The 22,829-nt window shown below is 57.6% G+C and overlaps 1 protein-coding gene across 1 annotated transcript in view; it reads right to left on the bottom strand.

Annotated features, from left to right (window-relative positions):
- Positions 1-22,829, bottom strand: part of LOC140392168 (cholecystokinin receptor-like) — an 84,499-nt gene that overhangs the window by 61,109 nt on the left and 561 nt on the right. The gene's annotated exons all lie outside the window — the stretch shown is intronic.

The raw sequence follows: 22,829 nt of genomic DNA, 5'->3' as shown, positions 1-22,829 counted from the left end.
GTGAACCCCGACATTACACAGTGTGAACCCCGACATTACACAGTGTGAACCCCGACATTACGCACAGTGTGAACCCCGACATTACACAGTGTGAACCCCGACATTAGACAGAGTGAACCCCGATATTGCACAGTGTGAACCCCAACATTACACAGTGTGAACCCCGACATTACACAGTGTGAATCCCGACATTACACAGTGCGAACCCCGACATTACACACAGTGTGAACCCCGACATTGCACACAGTGTGAACCCCGACATTACAGTGTGAACCACGACATTACACAGTGTGAACCCCGACATTACACCGTGTGAACCCCGACATTACACACCGTGTGAACCCCGACATTACACAGTGCGAACCACGACATTACACACAGTGCGAACCCCGACATTACACACAGTGTGAACCCCAACATTACACAGTGTGAACCCCGACATTACACAGTGTGAACCCCGACATTACACAGTGTGAACGCCGACATTGCACACAGTGTGGTCCCCGGCATTACAGTGTGAACGCCGACATTACAGTGTGAACCCCGACAATACACTGTGTGAACCCCGACATTACACACAGTGCGAACCCCGACATTACACAGTGTGAACCCCGACATTACACAGTGTGAACCCCGACATTACACAGTGTGAACCCCGACATTACAGTGTGAACCCCAACATTGCACAGTGTGAACCCCAACATTGCACAGTGTGAACCCCAACATTGCACAGTGTGAACCCCGACATTACACAGTGTGAACTCTGACATTACAGTGTGAACCCCGACATTACACAGTGAACCCGGACATTACAGTGTGAACCCCGACATTACACAGTGTGAACCCCGACATTACACAGTGTGAACTCTGACATTACAGTGTGAACCCCGACATTACACACAGTGTGAACCCCGTCATTACACACAGTGTGAACCCCGACATTACACAGTGCGAACCCCGACATTACACCGTGTGAACCCCGACATGACACAGTGTGAACCCCGACATTACACACAGTGTGAACCCCGACATTACACAGTGTGAACCCCGACATTACACAGTGTGAACCCCGACATTACAGTGTGAACTCCGACATTACACAGTGTGCCCCCAACATTACACACAGTGAATCCCATTACAGTGTGAAACCCGACATTACACAGTGTGAACCCCGACATTACCGTGTGAACCCCGACATTAGTGTGAACTGCGACATTGCACAGTGTGAACACCGACATTACACAGTGCGACGCCCGACATTACACAGTGCGAATCCCGACATTACACACAGTGTGAACCCCGACATTGCACACAGTGTGAACCCAGACATTACAGTGTGAACCCTGAATTACAGTGTGAAACCCGACATTACACAGTGTGAACCCCAACATTACACAGTGTGAACCCCGACATTACACACAGTGTGAACCCCGACATTACACACAGTGTGAACCCCGACATTACACAGTGTGAAACCCGACATTACACAGTGTGAAACCCGACATTGCACAGTGTGAACACCGACATTACACAGAGTGAACCCTGATATTGCACAGTGTGAACACCGACATTACACAGTGTGAACACCGACATTACACAGAGTGAACCCCGACATTACACAGAGTGAACCCCGATATTGCACAGTGTGAACCCCGACATTACACAGTGTGAACCCCGACATTACACGCAGTGTGAACCCCGACATTACACAGTGTGAACCCCGACATTACACAGTGTGAACCCAGACATTACAGTGTCAACCCCGATATTACACAGTGTGAACCCAGACATTACACAGTGTGAACCACGACATTACAGTGTGAACCCCAACATTACACAGAGTGAACCCCGATATTGCACAGTGTGAACCCCGGCATTACACAGTGTGAAACGCGACATTACACAGAGTGAACCCCGATATTGCACAGTGTGAATCCCGACATTACAGTGTGAACCACGACATTACACTGTGTGAACCCCAACATTACACTGTGTGAACCCCAACATTACACAGTGCGAACCCTGAATTACACAGTGTGAAACCCAACATTACACAGTGTCAACCCCGACATTACACAGCGCGGACCCCGACATTACACAGTGTGAACCCCGACATTACACACAGTCTGAACCCCGACATTACACAGTGTGAACCCCAACATTACACAGTGTGAACCCCGACATTACACACAGTGAATCCCATTACAGTGTGAATCCCGACATTTCACAGTGTGAACCCCGACATTACACAGTGTGAAACCCGACATTACACAGTGTGAAACCCGACATTACACAGAGTGAACCCCGATATTGCAGTGTGAACCCCAATATTACACAGTGTGAACCCCGACATTACACAGTGTGAACCCCGACATTACACACAGTGTGAACCCCGACATTACGCACAGTGAATCCCATTACAGTGTGAACCACGACATTACACAGTGTGAACCCCGACATTACACAGTGTGAACACCGCCATTACGCACAGTGAATCCCATTACAGTGTGAACCCCGACATTACACAGTGTGAACCCCGACATTACGCATAGTGTGAACCCCGACATTACACACAGTGTGAACCCCGACATTACACAGTGTGAACCCCGACATTACACCGTGTGAACCCCGACATTAGACAGAGTGAACCCCGATATTGCACAGTGTGAACCCCAACATTACACAGTGTGAACCCCGACATTACACAGTGTGAATCCCGACATTACACAGTGTGAACCCCGACATTACACACAGTGTGAACCCCGACATTACAGTGTGAACCCCGACATTACAGTGTGAACCCCGACATTACAGTGTGAACCACGACATTACAGTGTGAACCACGACATTACACAGTGTGAACCCCGACATTACACCGTGTGAACCCCGCCATTACACACAGTGTGAACCCCGACATTACACAGTGCGAACCCCGACATTACACACAGTGTGAACCCCGACATTACACACAGTGTGAACCCCGACATTACACAGTGTGAACCCCGACATTACACAGAGTGAACGCCGACATTACAGTGTGAACCCCAACATTACACAGTGTGAACCCCGACATTACACAGTGTGAACGCCGACATTACACAGTGTGAACCCCGACATTACACAGTGTGAGCCCAGACAATACACTGTGTGAACCCCGACATTACACAGTGTGAACCCCGACAATACACTGTGTGAACCCCGACATTACACACAGTGCGAACCCCGACATTACAGTGTGAACCCCGACATTACACAGTGTGAACCCCGACATTACACACAGTGTGAACCCCGACATTACACAGTGTGAACCCCGACATTACAGTGTGAACCCCAACATTGCACAGTGTGAACTCTGACATTACAGTGTGAACCCCGACATTACACAGTGTGAACCCCGACATTACACACAGTGCGAACCCCGACATTACACACAGTGTGAACCCTGACATTACACAGTGTGAACCCCGACATTACACTGTGTGAACCCCGACATTACACAGTGTGAACCCAGACATTACAGTGTAAACCACGACATTATACAGTGTGAACCCCGACATTACAGTGTGAACCCCGACATTATACAGTGTGAACCCCGACATTACACACAGCGTGAACCCCAACATTATACAGTGTGAACCCCGACATTACACACAGTGTGAACCCCATTACACACAGCGTGAACCCCAACATTATACAGTGTGAACCCCAACATTATACAGTGTGAACCCCGACATTACACAGTGTGAACCCCGACATTACACACAGTGTGAACCCCGACATTACACAGTGTGAACCCCGACATTACAGTGTGAACCCCAACATTACAGTGTGAACCCGACATAACACAGTGTGAACCCCGACATTACACACAGTGTGAACCCCAACATTACACACAGTGTGAACCCCGACATTACACACAGTGTGAACCCCGACATTACACAGTGTGAACCCTGACATTACACAGTCTGATCCCCGATATTACGCACAGCGTGAACCCCGACATAGCACACCGTGTAAACCCCAACATTACACACAGTGTGAAACCCGAGATTACACACAGTGTGAACCCCGACATTACACAGTGTGAACCCCGACATTACACACAGTGTGAACCCCGACATTACACACAGCGTGAACCCCGACATTACACAGTGTGAACCCCGACATTACAGTGTGAACCCCAACATTACAGTGTGAACCCGACATTACACAGTGTGAACCCCGACATTACACACAGTGTGAACCCCGACATTACACAGTGTGAACCCCGACATTACAGTGTGAACCCAAACATTACAGTGTGAACCCGACATTACACAGTGTGAACCCCGACATAGCACACCGTGTAAACCCCAACATTACACACAGTGTGAACCCCGACATTACACACAGTGTGAACCCCGACATTACACACAGTGTGAACCCCGACATTACACAGTGTGAACCCTGACATTACACAGTCTGATCCCCGATATTACGCACAGCACACCGTGTAAACCCCAACATTACGCACAGTGCGAACCCCGACATTACACCGTGTGAACCCCGATATTACACAATGTGAACCTCAACATTACACGCAGTGTGAACCCCGACATTACACACAGTGCGAACCCCGACATTACACAGTGTGAACCCCGACATTGCACAGTGTGAACCCCGGCATTACACACAGTGTGAACCCCGACGTTACACCGTGTGAACCCCGACATTACACAGTGTGAACCCCGACATTACACAGTGTGAACACCGACATTACACAGTGTGAACCCCTACATTACACACAGTGCGAACCCCGACATTACACAGTGTGAACCCCGACATTACACACAGTGTGAACCCCGGCATTACACAGTGTGAACCCCGACATTACGCCGTGTGAACCCCAACATTACAGTGTGAACCCCGACATTACCGTGTGAACCCCGATATTACACACAGTGTGAACCCCGGCATTACACCGTGTGAACCACAACATTACAGTGTGAACCCCGACATTACACAGTGTGAACCCCGACATTACACAGTGTGAACCCCGATATTACACACAGTGTGAACCCCGGCATTACACCGTGTGAACCCCAACATTACACAGTGTGAACCCTGACATTACACAGTGTGAACCCCGATATTACACAGTGTGAACCGCAACATTACACACAGTGTGAACCCCGGCATTACACCGTGTGAACCCCAACATTACACAGTGTGAACCCTGACATTACACAGTGTGAACCCCGATATTACACAGTGTGAATCCTGTGTTCACGAAGGTCCTTCACCGGAGATCCTGGGCGATTCTCCCATCGGGCGGCTTAGTGCCGATGCTGGAGTAAAAACGAGAATGTTTTACTACGGCGTTGAAGCCCCTTCCAGGACCCCATTCTGTGGCCCACAGGGGGTGAAGACGGTGCCAATCGCGGCCTGAACCCGGGGCCGCGGGGTCCGAGCATACACAGTTGCCTTCTTCGCCGTGCCGGCCCCGACGCCAAATGGCGCAGGGCTACAGGAGCCGGTGCGGAGGAAAGGAGGGCGGGGAACAGAGAGGCGGCCCGCCAATCGGTGGGCCTCGATCGTGGGCCAGGCCACTGCAGAGGCCCCCCCCCCAGCTTGAACACGCCCTCCCCCCCACAGGCCGCCATTGAAAGCCGAGGTCCTGCTGCACAGAGGATGTTAGAAAGGCGCCGCTGGGACTCGGCTGTTTGGTGGCGGTCACTCGGCCCATCCGGGCCGGAGAATCGGAGCGTTGGCCCCGACCGGAGCAGCGCCAACCACGCCGGCACCAATTCTCCGCTCAGCTTAGAAGCGCGTCCCGGCATCGGGGTGGCGCGATTCGCGTGGCCCGCTGGCGATATCCCGACCCGAAGGGGGATTGGAAGATTGCGCGCCCTATAATTTACAAAACCGACAGCAGCACTACCAGCAGTGCACTCAGCTCGCTGTCTACACCGGGAGTGCATTCAGCTCGCTGTCTACACCGGGAGTGCACTCAGCTCGCTGTCTACACCGGGAGTGCACTCAGCTCGCTGTCTACACCGGGAGTGCACTCAGCTCGCTGTCTACACCGGGAGTGCATTCAGCTCGCTGTCTACACCGGGAGTGCACTCAGCTCGCTGTCTACACCGGGAGTCACTCAGCTCGCTGTCTACACCGGGAGTGCACTCAGCTCGCTGTCTACACCGGGAGTGCACTCAGCTCGCTGTCTACACCGGGAGTCACTCAGCTCGCTGTCTACACCGGGAGTGCACTCAGCTCGCTGTCTACACCGGGAGTGCACTCAGCTCGCTGTCTACACCGGGAGTCACTCAGCTCGCTGTCTACACCGGGAGTGCACTCAGCTCGCTGTCTACACCGGGAGTGCACTCAGCTCGATGTCTACACCGGGAGTGCACCCAGCTCGCTGTCTACACCGGGAGTGCACTCAGCTCGATGTCTACACCGGGAGTGCACTCAGCTCGCTGTCTACACCGGGAGTGCACACAGCTCGCTGTCTGCACCGGGAGTGCATTCAGCTCGCTGTCTACACCGGGAGTGCACTCAGCTCGCTGTCTACACCGGGAGTGCACTCAGCTCGCTGTCTACACCGGGAGTCACTCAGCTCGCTGTCTACACCGGGAGTGCACTCAGCTCACTGTCTACACCGGGAGTGCACTCAGCTCGCTGTCTACACCGGGAGTGCACTCAGCTCGCTGTCTACACCGGGAGTCACTCAGCTCGCTGTCTACACCGGGAGTGCACTCAGCTCGCTGTCTACACCGGGAGTGCACTCAGCTCGCTGTCTACACCGGGAGTGCACTCAGCTCGCTGTCTACACCGGGAGTGCACTCAGCTCGCTGTCTACACCGGGAGTGCACTCAGCTCGCTCTCTACACCGGGAGTGCACTCAGCTCATTGTCTACACCGGGAGTGCACTCAGCTCGCTGTCTACACCGGGAGTGCATTCAGCTCGCTGTCTACACCGGGAGTGCATTCAGCTCGCTGTCTACACCGGGAGTGCATTCAGCTCGCTGTCTACACCGGGAGTGCATTCAGCTCGCTGTCTACACCGGGAGTGCACTCAGCTCGCTGTCTACACCGGGAGTGCACTCAGCTCGCTGTCTACACCGGGAATGCACTCAGCTCTCTGTCTACACCGGGAGTGCATTCAGCTCGCTGTCTACACTGGGAGTGCACTCAGCTCGCTGTCTACACCGGGAGTGCATTCAGCTCGCTGTCTACACCGGGAGTGCACTCAGCTCGCTGTCTACACTGGGAGTGCACTCAGCTCACTGTCTACACCGGGAGTGCACTCAGCTCGCTGTCTACACCGGGAGTGCATTCAGCTCGCTGTCTACACCGGGAGTGCATTCAGCTCGCTGTCTACACCGGGAGCGTATTCAGCTCGCTGTCTACACCGGGAGTGCACTCAGCTGGCTGTCTACACCGGGAGTGCACTCAGCTCGCTGTCTACACCGGGAGTGCATTCAGCTCGCTGTCTACACCGAGAGTGCACTCAGCTCGCTGTCTACACCGGGAGTGCACTCAGCTCGCTGTTTACACCGGGTGTGCACTCAGCTTGCTTTCTACACCGGGAGTGCATTCAGCTCGCTGTCTACACCGGGAGTCACTCAGCTCGCTGTCAACACCGGGAGTGCACTCAGCTCGCTGTCTACACCGGGAGTGCACTCAGCTCGCTGTCTACACCGGGAGTCACTCAGCTCGCTGTCTACACCGCGAGTGCACTCAGCTCGCTGTCTATACCGGGAGCGCACTCAGTTCACTGTCTACACCGGGAGTGCATTCAGCTCGCTGTCTACACCGGGAGTGCACTCAGCTCACTGTCTACACCGGGAGCGCTCTCAGCTCGCTGTCTACACCGGGAGAGCATTCAGTTCGCTGTCCACACCGGGAGTGCACTCAGCTCGCTGTCTACACCGGGAGTGCACTCAGTTCGCTGTCTACCCCGGGAGTGCATTCAGCTCGCTGTCTACACCGGGAGTGCATTCGGCTCGCTGACTACACCGGGAGTGCACTCAGCTCGCTGTCTACACCGGGAGTGCACTCAGCTCGCTGTCTACACCGGGAGTTCACTCAGCTCGCTGTCTATACCGCGAGTGCACTCAGCTCGCTGTCTACACCGGGAGTGCACTCAGCTCAATGTCTACACCGGGAGTGCATTCAGCTCGCTGTCTACACCGGGAGTGCATTCAGCTCGCTGTGTACACCGGGAGTGCATTCAGCTCGCTGTCTACACCGGGAGTGCACTCAGCTCGATGTCTACACCGGGAGTGCACTCAGCTCGCTGTCTACACCGGGAGTGCACTCAGCTCGCTGTCTACACCGGGAGTGCATTCAGCTCGATGTCTACACCGGGAGTGCACCCAGCTTGCTGTCTACACCGGGAGTGCACTCAGCTCGCTGTCTACACCGGGAGTGCACTCAGCTCACTGTCTACACCGGGAGTGCACTCAGCTCGCTGTCTACACCGGGAGTGCACTCAGCTCGCTGTCTACACCGGGAGTGCATTCAGCTCGCTGTCTACACCGGGAGTGCATTCAGCTTGCTGTCTACACCGGGACTGCATTCGGCTCGCTGTCTACACCTGGAGTACACTCAGCTCGCTGTCTACCCCGGGAGTGCATTCGGCTCGCTGTCTACACCGGGAGTGCATTCGGCTCGCTGTCTACACCGGGAGTGCACTCAGCTCGCTGTCTACACCGGGAGTGCACTCAGCTCGCTGTCTACACCGGGAGTGCACTCAGCTCGCTGTCTACACCGGGAGTACACTCAGCTCGCTGTCTACACCGGGAGTGCACTCAGCTCGATGTCTACACCGGGAGTGCATTCAGCTCGCTGTCTACACCGGGAGTGCAATCAGCTCGCTGTGTACACCGGGAGTGCATTCAGCTCGCTGTCTACACCGGGAGTGCACTCAGCTCGATGTCTACACCGGGAGTGCACTCAGCTCGCTGTCTACACCGGGAGTGCACTCAGCTCGATGTCTACACCGGGAGTGCATTCAGCTCGCTGTCTACACCGGGAGTGCATTCAGCTCGCTGTGTACACCGGGAGTGCATTCAGCTCGCTGTCTACACTGGGAGTGCACTCAGCTCGATGTCTACACCGGGAGTGCACTCAGCTCGCTGTCTACACCGGGAGTGCACTCAGCTCGCTGTCTACACCGGGAGTGCACTCAGCTCGATGTCTACACCGGGAGTGCATTCAGCTCGCTGTCTACACCGGGAGTGCATTCAGCTCACTGTGTACACCGGGAGTGCATTCAGCTCGCTGTCTACACCGGGAGTGCACTCAGCTCGATGTCTACACCGGGAGTGCACTCAGCTCGCTGTCTACACCGGGAGTGCACTCAGCTCGATGTCTACACCGGGAGTGCATTCAGCTCGCTGTCTACACCGGGAGTGCATTCAGCTCGCTGTGTACACCGGGAGTGCATTCAGCTCGCTGTCTACACCGGGAGTGCACTCAGCTCGATGTCTACACCGGGAGTGCACTCAGCTCGCTGTCTACACCGGGAGTGCACTCAGCTCGCTGTCTACACCGGGAGTGCACTCAGCTCGCTGTCTACACCGGGAGTGCACTCAGCTCGATGTCTACACCGGGAGTGCACCCAGCTCGCTGTCTACACCGGGAGTGCACTCAGCTCGCTGTCTACACCGGGAGTGCACTCAGCTCACTGTCTACACCGGGAGTGCACTCAGCTCGCTGTCTACACCGGGAGTGCACTCAGCTCGCTGTCTACACCGGGAGTGCATTCAGCTCGCTGTCTACACCGGGAGTGCATTCAGCTCGCTGTCTACACCGGGAGTGCATTCGGCTCGCTGTCTACACCTGGAGTACACTCAGCTCGCTGTCTACCCCGGGAGTGCATTCGGCTCGCTGTCTACACCGGGAGTGCATTCGGCTCGCTGTCTACACCGGGAGTGCACTCGGCTCGCTGTCTTCACCGGGAGTGCACTCAGCTCGCTGTCTACACCGGGAGTGCACTCAGCTCGCTGTCTACACCGGGAGTGCACTCAGCTCGATGTCTACACCGGGAGTGCATTCAGCTCGCTGTCTACACCGGGAGTGCATTCAGCTCGCTGTGTACACCGGGAGTGCATTCAGCTCGCTGTCTACACCGGGAGTGCACTCAGCTCGATGTCTACACCGGGAGTGCACTCAGCTCGCTGTCTACACCGGGAGTGCACTCAGCTCGCTGTCTACACCGGGAGTGCACTCAGCTCGATGTCTACACCGGGAGTGCACCCAGCTCGCTGTCTACACCGGGAGTGCACTCAGCTCGCTGTCTACACCGGGAGTGCACTCAGCTCACTGTCTACACCGGGAGTGCACTCAGCTCGCTGTCTACACCGGGAGTGCACTCAGCTCGCTGTCTACACCGGGAGTGCATTCAGCTCGCTGTCTACACCGGGAGTGCACTCAGCTCGCTGTCTACACCGGGAGTGCATTCAGCTCGCTGTCTACACCGGGAGTGCACTCAGCTCACTGTCTACACCGGGAGTGCACACAGCTCGCTGTCTACACCGGGAGTGCACTCAGCTCGCTGTCTACACCGGGAGTGCACTCAGCTCGCTGTCTACACCGGGAGTGCATTCAGCTCGCTGTCTACACCAGGAGTGCATTCAGCTCGCTGTCTACACCGGGAGTGCACTCAGCTCACTGTCTACACCGGGAGTGCATTCAGCTCGCTGTCTACACCGGGATTGCACTCAGCTCGCTGTCTACACCGGGAGTGCATTCAGCTCGCTGTCTACACCGGGAGTGCATTCAGCTCGCTGTCTACACCGGGATTGCACTCAGCTCGCTGTCTACACCGGGAGTGCATTCAGATCGCTGTCTACACCGGGAGTGCATTCAGCTCGCTGTCTACACCGGGAATGCACTCAGCTCGCTGTCTGCACCGTGAGTGCACTCAGCTCACTGTCTACACCGGGAGTGCATTCAGCTCGCTGTCTACACCGGGAGTGCACTCAGCTCGCTGTCTACACCGGGAGTGCACTCAGCTCGCTGTCTACACCGGGAGTGCACTCAGCTCGCTGTCTACACCGGGAGTGCACTCAGCTCGCTGTCTACACCGGTAGTGCACTCAGCTCGCTGTCTACACCGGGAGTGCACTCAGCTCGCTGTCTACACCGGGAGAGCACTCAGCTCGCTGTCTACACCGGGAGTGCATTCAGCTCGCTGTCTACACCGGGAGTGCATTCAGCTCGCTCTCTACACAGGGAGTGCATTCAGCTCACTCTCTACACCGGGAGCGCACTCAGCTCGCTGTCTACATCGGGAGTGCATTCAGCTCGCTGTCTACATCGGGAGTGCACTCAGCTCACTGTCTACACAGGGAGTGCATTCAGCTCGCTCTCTACACCGGGAGCGCACTCAGCTCGCTGTCTACACCGGGAGTGCATTCAGCTCGCTGTCTACACCGGGAGTGCACTCAGCTCCCTGTCTACACCGGGAGTGCAGTCAGCTCGCTGTCTACATCGGGAGTGCACTCAGCTCGCTGTCTACATCGGGAGTGCACTCAGCTCACTGTCTACACCGGGAGTGCACTCAGCTCGCTGTCTACATCGGGAGTGCACTCAGCTCGCTGTCTACACCGGGAGTGCATTCAGCTCGCTGTCTACACCGGGAGTGCACACAGCTCGCTGTCTACACCGGGAGTGCACTCAGCTCGCTGTCTACACCGGGAGTGCACTCAGCTCGCTGTCTACACCGGGAGTGCATTCAGCTCGCTCTCTACACCGGGAGTGCACTCAGCTCGCTGTCTACACCGGGAGTGCATTCAGCTCGCTCTCTACACCGGGAGTGCACTCAGCTCACTGTCTACACGGGGAGTCACTCAGCTCGCTGTCTACACCGGGAGTGCATTCAGCTCGCTGTCTACACCGGGAGTGCACTCAGCTCGCTGTCTACACCGGGAGTGCATTCGGCTCGCTGTCTACACCGGGAGTGCATTCGGCTCGCTGTCTACACCGGGAGTCACTCAGCTCACTGTCTACACCGGGAGTGCACTCAGCTCGCTGTCTACACCGGGAGTGCACTCAGCTCGCTGTCTACACCGGGAGTGCATTCAGCTCGCTGTCTACACCGGGAGTGCATTCGGATCGCTGTCTACACCGGGAGTCACTCAGCTCACTGTCTACACCGGGAGTGCACTCAGCTCCCTGTCTACACCGGGAGTGCACTCAGTTCGCTGTCTACACCGGGAGTGCATTCAGCTCGCTGTCTACACCGGGAGTGCACTCAGCTCGCTGTCTACACCGGGAGTGCACTCAGCTCGCTGTCTACACCGGGAGTGCACTCAGCTCGCTGTCTACACCGGGAGTGCACTCAGCTCACAGTCTACACCGGGAGTACACTCAGCTCACTGTCTACACCGGGAGTGCACTCAGCTCGCTGTCTACACCGGGAGTGCTCTCAGCTCGCTGACTACACCGGGAGTGCATTCAGCTCGCTGTCTACACCGGGAGTGCATTCAGCTCGCTGACTACACCGGGAGTGCACTCAGCTCGCTGTCTACACCGGGAGTGCATTCAGCTAGCTGTCTACACCGGGAGTGCACTCAGCTCGCTGTCTACACCGGGAGTGCACTCAGTTCGCTGTCTACACCGGGAGTGCACTCAGCTCGCTGTCTACACCGGGAGTGCACTCAGCTCGCTGTCTACACCGGGAGTGCACTCAGCTCGCTGTCGACACCGGGAGTGCAATCAGCTCGCTGTGTACACCGGGAGTGCATTCAGCTCGCTGTCTACACCGGGAGTGCACTCAGCTCGATGTCTAAACCGGGAGTGCACTCAGCTCGCTGTCTACACCGGGAGTGCACTCAGCTCGATGTCTACACCGGGAGTGCATTCAGCTCGCTGTCTACACCGGGAGTGCATTCAGCTCGCTGTGTACACCGGGAGTGCATTCAGCTCGCTGTCTACACTGGGAGTGCACTCAGCTCGATGTCTACACCGGGAGTGCACTCAGCTCGCTGTCTACACCGGGAGTGCACTCAGCTCGCTGTCTACACCGGGAGTGCACTCAGCTCGATGTCTACACCGGGAGTGCATTCAGCTCGCTGTCTACACCGGGAGTGCATTCAGCTCGCTGTGTACACCGGGAGTGCATTCAGCTCGCTGTCTACACCGGGAGTGCACTCAGCTCGATGTCTACACCGGGAGTGCACTCAGCTCGCTGTCTACACCGGGAGTGCACTCAGCTCGATGTCTACACCGGGAGTGCATTCAGCTCGCTGTCTACACCGGGAGTGCATTCAGCTCGCTGTGTACACCGGGAGTGCATTCAGCTCGCTGTCTACACCGGGAGTGCACTCAGCTCGATGTCTACACCGGGAGTGCACTCAGCTCGCTGTCTACACCGGGAGTGCACTCAGCTCGCTGTCTACACCGGGAGTGCACTCAGCTCGCTGTCTACACCGGGAGTGCACTCAGCTCGATGTCTACACCGGGAGTGCACCCAGCTCGCTGTCTACACCGGGAGTGCACTCAGCTCGCTGTCTACACCGGGAGTGCACTCAGCTCACTGTCTACACCGGGAGTGCACTCAGCTCGCTGTCTACACCGGGAGTGCACTCAGCTCGCTGTCTACACCGGGAGTGCATTCAGCTCGCTGTCTACACCGGGAGTGCATTCAGCTCGCTGTCTACACCGGGAGTGCATTCGGCTCGCTGTCTACACCTGGAGTACCCTCAGCTCGCTGTCTACCCCGGGAGTGCATTCGGCTCGCTGTCTACACCGGGAGTGCATTCGGCTCGCTGTCTACACCGGGAGTGCACTCAGCTCGCTGTCTACACCGGGAGTGCACTCAGCTCGCTGTCTACACCGGGAGTGCACTCAGCTCGCTGTCTACACCGGGAGTGCACTCAGCTCGCTGTCTACACCGGGAGTGCACTCAGCTCGATGTCTACACCGGGAGTGCATTCAGCTCGCTGTCTACACCGGGAGTGCATTCAGCTCGCTGTGTACACTGGGAGTGCATTCAGCTCGCTGTCTACACCGGGAGTGCACTCAGCTCGATGTCTACACCGGGAGTGCACTCAGCTCGCTGTCTACACCGGGAGTGCACTCAGCTCGCTGTCTACACCGGGAGTGCACTCAGCTCGATGTCTACACCGGGAGTGCACCCAGCTCGCTGTCTACACCGGGAGTGCACTCAGCTCGCTGTCTACACCGGGAGTGCACTCAGCTCACTGTCTACACCGGGAGTGCACTCAGCTCGCTGTCTACACCGGGAGTGCACTCAGCTCGCTGTCTACACCGGGAGTGCATTCAGCTCGCTGTCTACACCGGGAGTGCACTCAGCTCACTGTCTACACCGGGAGTGCACACAGCTCGCTGTCTACACCGGGAGTGCACTCAGCTCGCTGTCTACACCGGGAGTGCACTCAGCTCGCTGTCTACACCGGGAGTGCATTCAGCTCGCTGTCTACACCGGGAGTGCATTCAGCTCGCTGTCTACACCGGGAGTGCACTCAGCTCACTGTCTACACCGGGAGTGCATTCAGCTCGCTGTCTACACCGGGATTGCACTCAGCTCGCTGTCTACACCGGGAGTGCATTCAGCTCGCTGTCTACACCGGGAGTGCATTCAGCTCGCTGTCTACACCGGGATTGCACTCAGCTCGCTGTCTACACCGGGAGTGCATTCAGATCGCTGTCTACACCGGGAGTGCATTCAGCTCGCTGTCTACACCGGGAATGCACTCAGCTCGCTGTCTGCACCGTGAGTGCACTCAGCTCACTGTCTACACCGGGAGTGCATTCAGCTCGCTGTCTACACCGGGAGTGCACTCAGCTCGCTGTCTACACCGGGAGTGCACTCAGCTCGCTGTCTACACCGGGAGGGCACTCAGCTCGCTGTCTACACCGGGAGTGCACTCAGCTCGCTGTCTACACCGGGAGTGCATTCAGCTCGCTGTCTACACCGGGAGTGCACTGAGCTCGCTGTCTACACCGGGAGTGCACTGAGCTCGCTGTCTACACCGGGAGTGCACTCAGCTCGCTGTCTACACCGGGAGTGCACTCAGCTCGCTGTCTACACCGGGAGAGCACTCAGCTCGCTGTCTACACCGGGAGTGCATTCAGCTCGCTGTCTACACCGGGAGTGCATTCAGCTCGCTCTCTACACAGGGAGTGCATTCAGCTCACTCTCTACACCGGGAGCGCACTCAGCTCGCTGTCTACATCGGGAGTGCATTCAGCTCGCTGTCTACATCGGGAGTGCACTCAGCTCACTGTCTACACAGGGAGTGCATTCAGCTCGCTCTCTACACCGGGAGCGCACTCAGCTCGCTGTCTACACCGGGAGTGCATTCAGCTCGCTGTCTACACCGGGGGTGCACTCAGCTCCCTGTCTACACCGGGAGTGCAGTCAGCTCGCTGTCTACATCGGGAGTGCACTCAGCTCGCTGTCTACATCGGGAGTGCACTCAGCTCACTGTCTACACCGGGAGTGCACTCAGCTCGCTGTCTACATCGGGAGTGCACTCAGCTCGCTGTCTACACCGGGAGTGCATTCAGCTCGCTGTCTACACCGGGAGTGCACACAGCTCGCTGTCTACACCGGGAGTGCACTCAGCTCGCTGTCTACACCGGGAGTGCACTCAGCTCGCTGTCTACACCGGGAGTGCATTCAGCTCGCTCTCTACACCGGGAGTGCACTCAGCTCGCTGTCTACACCGGGAGTGCATTCAGCTCGCTCTCTACACCGGGAGTGCACTCAGCTCACTGTCTACACGGGGAGTCACTCAGCTCGCTGTCTACACCGGGAGTGCATTCAGCTCGCTGTCTACACCGGGAGTGCACTCAGCTCGCTGTCTACACCGGGAGTGCATTCGGCTCGCTGTCTACACCGGGAGTGCATTCGGCTCGCTGTCTACACCGGGAGTCACTCAGCTCACTGTCTACACCGGGAGTGCACTCAGCTCGCTGTCTACACCGGGAGTGCACTCAGCTCGCTGTCTACACCGGGAGTGCATTCAGCTCGCTGTCTACACCGGGAGTGCATTCGGCTCGCTGTCTACACCGGGAGTCACTCAGCTCACTGTCTACACCGGGAGTGCACTCAGCTCCCTGTCTACACCGGGAGTGCACTCAGCTCGCTGTCTACACCGGGAGTGCATTCAGCTCGCTGTCTACACCGGGAGTGCACTCAGCTCGCTGTCTACACCGGGAGTGCACTCAGCTCGCTGTCTACACCGGGAGTGCACTCAGCTCGCTGTCTACACCGGGAGTGCACTCAGCTCACTGTCTACACCGGGAGTACACTCAGCTCACTGTCTACACCGGGAGTGCACTCAGCTCGCTGTCTACACCGGGAGTGCTCTCAGCTCGCTGACTACACCGGGAGTGCATTCAGCTCGCTGTCTACACCGGGAGTGCATTCAGCTCGCTGGCTACACCGGGAGTGCACTCAGCTCGATGTCTACACCGGGAGTGCACTCAGCTCGCTGTCTACACCGGGAGTGCACTCAGCTCGCTGTCTACACCGGGAGTGCACTCAGCTCAATGTCTACACCAGGAGTGCACCCAGCTCGCTGTCTACACCGGGAGTGCACTCAGCTCGCTGTCTACACCGGGAGTGCACTCAGCTCACTGTCTACACCGGGAGTGCACTCAGCTCGCTGTCTACACCGGGAGTGCACTCAGCTCGCTGTCTACACCGGGAGTGCATTCAGCTCGCTGTCTACACCGGGAGTGCACTCAGCTCACTGTCTACACCGGGAGTGCACACAGCTCGCTGTCTACACCGGGAGTGCACTCAGCTCGCTGTCTACACCGGGAGTGCACTCAGCTCGCTGTCTACACCGGGAGTGCATTCAGCTCGCTGTCTACACCGGGAGTGCATTCAGCTCGCTGTCTACACCGGGAGTGCACTCAGCTCATTGTCTACACCGGGAGTGCATTCAGCTCGCTGTCTACACCGGGATTGCACTCAGCTCGCTGTCTACACCGGGAGTGCATTCAGCTCGCTGTCTACACCGGGAGTGCATTCAGCTCGCTGTCTACACCGGGATTGCACTCAGCTCGCTGTCTACACCGGGAGTGCATTCAGATCGCTGTCTACACCGGGAGTGCATTCAGCTCGCTGTCTACACCGGGAATGCACTCAGCTCGCTGTCTGCACCGTGAGTGCACTCAGCTCACTGTCTACACCGGGAGTGCATTCAGCTCGCTGTCTACACCGGGAGTGCACTCAGCTCGCTGTCTACACCGGGAGTGCACTCAGCTCGCTGTCTACACCGGGAGGGCACTCAGCTCGCTGTCTACACCGGGAGTGCACTCAGCTCGCTGTCTACACCGGGAGTGCATTCAGCTCGCTGTCTACACCGGGAGTGCACTGAGCTCGCTGTCTACACCGGGAGTGCACTGAGCTCGCTGTCTACACCGGGAGTGCACTCAGCTCGCTGTCTACACCGGGAGTGCACTCAGCTCGCTGTCTACACCGGGAGAGCACTCAGCTCGCTGTCTACACCGGGAGTGCATTCAGCTCGCTGTCTACACCGGGAGTGCATTCAGCTCGCTCTCTACACAGGGAGTGCATTCAGCTCACTCTCTACACCGGGAGCGCACTCAGCTCGCTGTCTACATCGGGAGTGCATTCAGCTCGCTGTCTACATCGGGAGAGCACTCAGCTCACTGTCTACACAGGGAGTGCATTCAGCTCGCTCTCTACACCGGGAGCGCACTCAGCTCGCTGTCTACACCGGGAGTGCATTCAGCTCGCTGTCTACACCGGGAGTGCACTCAGCTCCCTGTCTACACCGGGAGTGCAGTCAGCTCGCTGTCTACATCGGGAGTGCACTCAGCTCGCTGTCTACATCGGGAGTGCACTCAGCTCACTGTCTACACCGGGAGTGCACTCAGCTCGCTGTCTACATCGGGAGTGCACTCAGCTCGCTGTCTACACCGGGAGTGCATTCAGCTCGCTGTCTACACCGGGAGTGCACACAGCTCGCTGTCTACACCGGGAGTGCACTCAGCTCGCTGTCTACACCGGGAGTGCATTCAGCTCGCTGTCTACACCGGGAGTGCACTCAGCTCGCTGTCTACACCGGGAGTGCATTCGGCTCGCTGTCTACACCGGGAGTGCATTCGGCTCGCTGTCTACACCGGGAGTCACTCAGCTCACTGTCTACACCGGGAGTGCACTCAGCTCGCTGTCTACACCGGGAGTGCACTCAGCTCGCTGTCTACACCGGGAGTGCATTCAGCTCGCTGTCTACACCGGGAGTGCATTCGGCTCGCTGTCTACACCGGGAGTCACTCAGCTCACTGTCTACACCGGGAGTGCACTCAGCTCCCTGTCTACACCGGGAGTGCACTCAGCTCGCTGTCTACACCGGGAGTGCATTCAGCTCGCTGTCTACACCGGGAGTGCACTCAGCTCGCTGTCTACACCGGGAGTGCACTCAGCTCGCTGTCTACACCGGGAGTGCACTCAGCTCGCTGTCTACACCGGGAGTGCACTCAGCTCACTGTCTACACCGGGAGTACACTCAGCTCACTGTCTACACCGGGAGTGCACTCAGCTCGCTGTCTACACCGGGAGTGCTCTCAGCTCGCTGACTACACCGGGAGTGCATTCAGCTCGCTGTCTACACCGGGAGTGCATTCAGCTCGCTGACTACACCGGGAGTGCACTCAGCTCGCTGTCTACACCGGGAGTGCATTCAGCTCGCTGTCTATACCGGGAGTGCACTCAGCTCGCTGTCTACACCGGGAGTGCACTCAGTTTGCTGTCTACACCGGGAGTGCACTCAGCTCGCTGTCTACACCGGGAGTGCACTCAGCTCGCTGTCTACACCGGGAGTGCACTCAGCTCGCTGTCTACACCGGGAGTGCATTCAGTTCGCTGTCTACACCGGGAGTGCACTCAGCTCGCTGTCTACACCGGGAGTGCACTCAGCTCGCTGTCTACACCGGGAGTGCACTCAGCTCGCTGTCTACACCGGGAGTGCACTCAGCTCGCTGTCTACACCGGGAGTGCATTCAGCTCACTGTCTACACCGGGAGTGCACTCAGCTCACTGTCTACACCGGGAGTGCACTCAGTTCGCTGTCTACACCGGGAGTGGATTCAGCTCGCTGTCTACACCGGGAGAGGACTCAGCCCGCTGTCTACACCGGGAGCGCATTCAGCTCGCTGTCTACACCGGGAGTGCATTCAGCTCGCTGTCTACACCGGGAGTGCATTCAGCTCGCTGTCTACACCGGGAGTGCACTCAGCTCGCTGCTACACCGGGAGTGCATTCAGCTCGCTGTCTACACCGGGATTGCACTCAGCTCGCTGTCTACACCTGGAGTGCATTCAGCTCGCTGTCTACACCGGGAGTGCACTCAGCTCGCTGTCTACACCGGGAGTGCATTCAGCTCGCTGTCTACACCGGGAGTGCACTCAGCTCACTGTCTACACCGGGAGTGCACTCAGCTCGCTGTCTACACCGGGAGTGCACTCAGCTCGCTGTCTACACCGGGGGTGCATTCAGCTCGCTGTCTACACCGGGAGTGCACTCAGCTCGCTGTCTACACCGGGAGTGCACTCAGCTCACTGTCTACACCGGGAGTGCACTCAGCTCACTGTCTACACCGGGAGTGCACTCAGCTCGCTGTCTACACCGGGGGTGCATTCAGCTCGCTGTCTACACCGGGAGTGCACTCAGCTCGCTGTCTACACCGGGAGTGCATTCAGCTCACTGTTTACACCGGGAGTGCACTCAGCTCGCTGTCTACACCGGGAGTGCACTCAGCTCGCTGTCTACACCGGGGGTGCATTCAGCTCGCTGTCTACACCGGGAGTGCATTCAGCTCGCTGTCTACACCGGGAGTGCATTCAGCTCGCTGTCTACACCGGGAGTGCATTCAGCTCGCTGTCTACACCGGGAGTGCACTCAGCTCGCTGTCTACACCGGGAGTGCGGAGGATCTGACACTCTCTGTTATATACGGAGAAGAGGTTCCCTGATTGGGCCATTAATCAGGGAACTCACATTGGACAATCTCAAAGGCCTGGCCTAAGTATTACAAAGGACAACACATCCTCTCTGAGATGTGGGTGTGGGGTGGGATTCTCCGATCTTCCAGCCGTGTTTCCCTGCACGCCCCCACCAGCAACGGGATTCTCCATTCCCGCAGCCAGCCAATGGGGTTTCCCGTCGGGAACAATTCTCCGGAAAGGTAGCGAGTGGGAATTGCTCAGTGACGTCGCATCGGTATTCAACGGTAATTGGTCCACTGATCGAGGCCCCACGGGCTTCTCGCCGCAAAAGTAGACTCACCACTCAATGTCTGGCACCTCTCTCACCAGCCCCCCCCCGCCCCCCCCATCCCCCCCCAGCCCCCCCACTCGCCAGCCCCCCCCCAGCCCCCCGCTCCCCAGCCCCCCACTCGCCAGCCCCCCCAGCCCCCCGCTCCCCAGCCCCCCCAGCCCCCCGCTCGCCAGCCCCCCCCCAGCCCCCCGCTCGCCAGCCCCCCCAGCCCCCCGCCCGCCAGCCCCCCACTCGCCAGCCCCCCCCAGCCCCCCCCCGCCCCCCCAGCCCCCCACTCGCCAGCCCCCCCCAGCCCCCCGCTCGCCAGCCCCCCCCAGCCCCCCGCTCGCCAGCCCCCCACTCGCCAGCCCCCCCCCGCCCCCCCAGCCCCCCACTCGCCAGCCCCCCCCAGCCCCCCGCTCGCCAGCCCCCCACTCGCCAGCCCCCCGCTCCCCAGCCCCCCGCTCCCCAGCCCCCCGCTCCCCAGCACCCCCCAGCCCCCCGCTCGCTAGCCCCCCACGAACAAGGCCGAGCAGCACTGAGACTGTACTTGCTCAGCCAACCCCAGCCAGCTCAGCACAATGGCAACGAGGAGACTGGCCCCAAGATTCAGTGCCGCTGAGCGTGGGAGGCTCCAGGACGCAGTGGAGGCCGGGAGGGGTGTCCTGTTCCCCCGAGGGCCACAGAGGGTCAGCCACAGTAGACAGTGCTGCCTGGGATGAGGTGGCGGCGGCTGTGAGCTCGGGCAGTGACCAGGAGGACTGGCCTCCTGTGTGGCAAAAAGGTCTACGGGCTACACCGGGCAGCCAGAGTGAGTAGACACCAACCCCCCCCCCCCCCCACCCCTCCCCCCACCCTCCATCACCCTTGCAACCCCGAGACCTCTCCGCCCACATGGGAGAATCCATTCCCCAACTCTCCAGGTGACCCGCAACCCTCCCGCACCCCCTTCCCCCTTCAACCCCCCCAACCCTCCCTTCACAAACCCCCACCCACCCGCAACCACTGCGAGCCAAGCGTGAGGCTAACGATGCCCCCTGTGTCTCCGCAGGAGAAACTCTCGCACAATCGCCGGGAGAGGGCCCAGACTGCCGGAGGCGTGTCGGACTGAAGAATCCTCACCACCTTCGAGGACCGGGCCTGGAGGTGACGGGAGTGGCCGAGGACAGTGCGGTCACCCAGGCGGAGGCTGGCGGACTCCGCAGAGGTGAGGAACCATCGGGCCCCACCCAGAGGACCTGTCAAACGCGAGTTGTTGTTGCCTTACTGACTGACCCATCCCTCCGACTGACCACATGCCCATCCTCCCGCAGGTCCTCCAGCTGACAGCGCCGGCTCATCCCGGCTGCCCCCCCCCCCCCCCCCCCCCCCACTGCCTCCCAGGAGAACACCTCAGAGGGGAGCTCCAAGGAAGACACAATTAATCATAGAATCATAGAAGTTTTCAGCATGGAAACAGGCCCTTCGGCCCAACCAGTCCATGCCGCCCAGTTTTTACCATTAAGCTAGTCCCAGTTGCCCCACACTTGGCCCATAACCCTCTATACCCATCTTACCCATGTAACTATCTAAATGCTTTTTAAAAGACACAATTGTACCCGCCTCTACTACTACCTCTGGCAGCACATTCCAGACACTCACTACCCTCTGAGTGAAGAAATTGCCCCTCTGGGCCCTTCTGAATCTCTCCCCTCTCACCTTAAACCTATGCCCTCGAGTTTTAGACTCCCCTACCTTTGGGAAAAGATGTTGACTATCTACCTTATCTATGCCCCTCATTATTTTATAGACCTCTATAAGATCACCCCTAAGCCTCCTACGCTCCAGGGAAAAAAGTCCCAGTCTATCCAGCCTCTCCTTATAACTCAAACCATCAAGTCCCGGCAACATCCTAGTAAATCTTTTCTGCACTCTTTCTAGTTTAATAATATCCTTTCTATAATAGGGTGACCAGAACTGCACACAGTATTCCAAGTGTGGCCGTACCAATGTCTTGTACAACTTCAACAAGACGTCCCAACTCCTGTATTCAATGTTCTGACCAATGAAACCAAACATGCCGAATGCCTTCTTCACCACCCTGTCCACCTGTGACTCCACCTTCAAGGAGCTATGAACCTGTACTCCTAGATCTCTTTGTTCTATAACTCTCCCCAACGCCATACCATTAACTGAGTAGGTCCTGGCCTGATTCGATCTGCCAAAATGCATCACCTCACATTTATCTAAATTAAACTCCATCTGCCATTCGTCGGCCCACTGGCCTAATTGATCAAGATCCCGTTGCAATCCTAGATAACCTTCTTCACTATCCACTGTGCCACCAATCTTGGTGTCATCTGCAAACTTACTAACCATGCCTCCTAAATTCTCATCCAAATCATTAATATAAATCACAAATAACAGTGGACCCCAGCACCGATCCCTGAGGCACACCACTGGTCACAGGCCTCCAGTTTGAAAAACAACCCTCTACAACCACCCTCTGTCTTCTGTCGTCCAGCCAATTTTGAATCCAATTGGCAGCCTCACCCTGGATCCCGTGAGCTTTAACCTTCTGCAACAACCTACCATGCGGTA

This window comes from Scyliorhinus torazame, chromosome 15 (genome assembly GCF_047496885.1).
Source record: "Scyliorhinus torazame isolate Kashiwa2021f chromosome 15, sScyTor2.1, whole genome shotgun sequence".
In the NCBI taxonomy this organism is placed as follows: Eukaryota; Metazoa; Chordata; class Chondrichthyes; order Carcharhiniformes; family Scyliorhinidae; genus Scyliorhinus; species Scyliorhinus torazame.
The sequence above is the reverse complement of the archived record's forward strand: the minus strand, read 5'-3'. Positions and strand labels throughout refer to the sequence as shown.